The sequence below is a fragment of the Centroberyx affinis genome, unplaced genomic scaffold (assembly GCF_046629955.1).
Source record: "Centroberyx affinis isolate AG114_WGS23_722 - 3 ecotype Tasmania unplaced genomic scaffold, CSIRO-AGI_Caff_v1 ptg005714l_1, whole genome shotgun sequence".
NCBI classification, from domain to species: Eukaryota; Metazoa; Chordata; class Actinopteri; order Beryciformes; family Berycidae; genus Centroberyx; species Centroberyx affinis.
Window position 1 is genome coordinate 70,836 of NW_027282887.1, and position 4,161 is coordinate 74,996.

The 4,161-nt window shown below is 44.4% G+C and overlaps 1 pseudogene; it reads right to left on the minus strand.

Moving 5' to 3' along the window:
• Window positions 1-1,025: 1,025 nt before the first annotated feature.
• On the minus strand, window positions 1,026-4,025 carry LOC139667701 (copine-4-like; annotated as a pseudogene).
• Between the last annotated feature and the right edge of the window lie 136 nt (window positions 4,026-4,161).

Here is a 4,161-nt window from a genome sequence, read left to right on the forward strand (position 1 = left end):
TCTCTCTCTCTCTTCAATTTAAATTAAATTCAATGCACTTTATTGGCAAGAAAGTTCAGGTCTCTCTCTCTCCCTCTCTCTGTCTGACTTCTTTCTTTCTTTCTTTCTTTCTACAGACCATTGAAGCCAACGCACACACACACACACAGACACACACGCGTGTGCACACACACACACACACACACACACAAACAGCAGACCACACCCAAGGGAGAAAACCATAGTGTCTTTATTATAATCAACATGCAGAATACAGAAAAAACGGTCTTCAGCACACAGATGAGTGTCTACCACACACGCTTGGCTATCCTCCCAAAACTCTTTACAATGTAAGAAGGTTAAGAAATTATTACAATTATTCATTTGTTCATTTCCATTTAGCAAAATCTCAACAAATCTGTAGAAAAGAACCCAAAACACCCAAGACGACCCTGAATGTCACTCAAATGACAAAGATACTTTATTTCATAACTAGCAAGCGGCTACTGGAAATTGGATATTAGCTAGAGCTGAATAATGCATGCATTTTTGCAGTAGACTAGCAGGGACGCTACGAATCCCATAAATTCTATTTGCGATGCTAATTCTAAGCATTTGGGGTTATACATCTCATATTTTGGCTTGCCTATATTCACAGATCTTTTGGTCTATGTACTTGCTAGTTATCTAAATAAGGTAGGAGTGTCATTTCTTTGGGTGGGCTATGGTTTGAGTCTGCATGCTGATTCAAAAGACTGCTCTTATTTCTATAAACATATCTCAGATATAGTAGTAATAATTTCCCAGGTGACGCCATTGTGGCCAAACATGCAATAGTCATCAATGTTATAGTTAAAAATCACCAGAACGAGCTAATTCTCTGAGCTAGGCTACTGTATGTATGACGGGTATGGGATGAGTGTCTATGTGTTGGTGTGTGTGTGTATGTGCTTTTGCATGTGTATATGTAGTATACAGTACATATATGTACATGTGTGTGCATGTATATATGTGTGTGTGTGTGTGTGTGTGTGTTTAGTCCATTGTCAGGGGCTGAAGGTCCTTGTGGACTCGTAGTCAGACATGCACTTGGGTTTGATGCCTTTAGCGTTGTAGTAATCCACCACCTGGTTAGGGACCTCTGCCAAAACACTCTTAGCCAGGGCAGCCGGGGAGGCCTGGAAACACAGGGGGAGAGAGAGAGGTCACCACACACACACACCACACACACACACACACACACACACATATACATATATATATATATATATATATATATATATATATATATAATATATACACACATTACCAGCCACGTGTGGTTCTGGGATTCCAAAAGACAACCCCAATAACAATCACCTTTTCCCCCCTAATACCCTGTTTGGTTTCATAGCTGCTCACTCAAAATAGCACTAAATATATGTCCATGAGATCCTGTGTATTAATAAAAATGCATGCATGAAAGCATGCTCTAATATTTACTTATGTATCAAAAGTAAATGATGTACAAAGCATTGAGCGCTACAAGCTCAACTAAAATGCCAAGGAGTCCAGTTGTGCTTGTTCCTGCGTCCTATAAAAATATCACTGTTGTAACACTGTTGTCTTGTAAATCCAATTTTGGCCGTCAGAATTCTCCGACCTTTTAGGCTCATGAAACCCTTTGAAACCTATTGGATAATGTCAGAAATGTATCGACATCAAGCTGAAAACAAGGCTGTTTTTCTTAGTTCTTGACAAGCTGACATTTTGGAGATACGAGGTTTTACCAACAGCAGCGATTTGAAGATTCAAATTTAGACACTTTATCAATTTTATGAACTGATCACGTTTTGTAAGCTTCATGTTTTTCATCAGAGTAGGATTCATCGTAAATGTATTAAGTAAAAGGTGGAATATTTTCTTTAAATGTGGTGCAATAAAGGTATAAAATGCCCTAAAATGGAAGCATTCATGTACTCAAGTGCAGCACTTGAACACAAAAACCCACTTTATGCATGTACACACACACGAGAACACACACACAAACACACTTGTGGGCAAGCATATAGGCCAGCCGCTCGCTCGGATGCACACACACACTCGCCCACCGCATACACTTCCGAATCCTCAAAGTCTCACTCCATCTCGCATAATTCCCTGAGACAATGCACCACCAAAGTGCACTCGCCCCCGACCCCCCCCCCCCCCTCTCATTTCCATCCTCCCTCCTCCTCCCTCTCCTCCTCTCCTATCTACCTGTTATCCCCCACTCTGGCTGTCACACAGCAGCTTTGTCCTGCTAATCCCCTCTGAAAAGAAACGACAGAGCAGAAAATCACCTCTCCACCTCTGTCACACACTCCCTCGCTCCCTTTTGTCTTTAGCTGCCGTCGCCTGTTTTCCTTTTTTTCCCCCCTCTGCTGCAGCGCTATCTCTCGCCCCCCTTCTTTCTCTTCTCCTTCCTTCTAAACTTTCTCTCTCTCTCTCTCTCTGTGTCTCTCTCTCTCCCCCTTCTGTTTAGCTGGGATGTAATTGGTTGATTTCTCAACCTGTCACAGACCAAACTCACCATAACAGACCCAGCCAAACAGACCCTGTCAAAGTCAGGCACAATTAATGCCTCTGGAGATACATACGCACACACACATGTCCCCACAAGTGCACACACACACACACACACACACACACACACACAGGCCCTAACCAGCGAGAAGTTGGCTGATGTGTTTTGACTAGCATATTACGCCCACATACTCACACTTATTACCCCCGACACACACACACACACACACACGCGCACACACACACACACACACACAACCACCCACTCGCCCACACACACACACACACACACACACACACACATATATAGAGCCATCGTGGAAGTGGCCGCTGCTGTTCTGCTCCACGACTATTCCATGACTTTTCCATGACTTCCCGTAACTAAATCAGACCTAAAACATTTATCCCTTCCTTGTTTTTTTAATGTTGTTTTTCAGATCAGAAGAGTTCTAAAGGTTCTCAAGTAAACAGTCTGCTTTGCACTACAGTAGTGCTAGTAGCTGTGGAGAAGTGGTCATACAATGTAGAAAGAAACACCATCTAATGCAGGAAAATCGATGAAAACAGTACATTCTGTAATATCCCCATAAAGTGACTCATTTGTAAAAAAATAAAATAAAAATCCCTGATATTCCCTGATTTCCCCAGAGAATTTTTTTCAAATTCTCTGACTACTTTCACAATTCCATGACATTCCAGGAATTCCATGACCAAACAGCTAACAGTGAGCACCACACTTCACTCCCCCCTCCCCCCCTCCCCCGTCACCCACGTGCTTGAAGTCCTTGAAGGGGACGAACTGGACGATGTCGCGCAGGACGGGCTCGCCCTTGGGTGAGCGCAGGATGCCGTCGTCGCCGTCCAGCATCTGCATGTCGGTGAAGTCGGCGTTGCCCACGCCGACGATGATGACGGACATGGGCAGGTGGGAGGCGTGCACGATGGCCTCCGCGTGTCCGCCATGTCGGTGATGACGCCGTCCGTCAGGATCAGCAGGATGAAGTATTCCTGGTGGGGCAGGGAGCGGGGGGGGTATTGGATGGTTTTTTATGCTTTCAGAAGTGGCTTCTTATCAAAGGCTAATTTGAATAAAACTAGAGAGCAGGAGGGAAGCAGGAGAGAGAAATTTGCGCTCTGAAATTTATGAGTGGAATTAAATTAATATCAATCACTTTCCCCTCCTTCAAATTCATCTCCTTTTGCTCTTTCTCCCTCTATCCTCCCCTTTCACCTCCTCTCATCTCTCACTGTTTGACTTTTCATGTCTGTTCCCTTGCCATTTGCCATTTCTCTCCCTCTCCCTCTCTCTTTCTCTCTCTTTCTCTCTCTCTCTCTCTCTCTCTCTCTCTCTCTCTCTCTCTCTCTCACCATAGCCTCTTTAGTGTGCATCTCTTCGGAGGCAGAGGAGGCCACTTTCTGGATGATTGGGGCGATGTTGGTGGGCCCGTACAGCTGGATCTTAGGGAGGCAATTCTGGTAGGCCTCTACAACACCTTGGATCCCTGCAACACACACACACACACACACACACACACACACACACACACACACACACACACACACACACACACACACACACACACACACACACACACACACACACACACACACACACACACACACACACACAAATACACA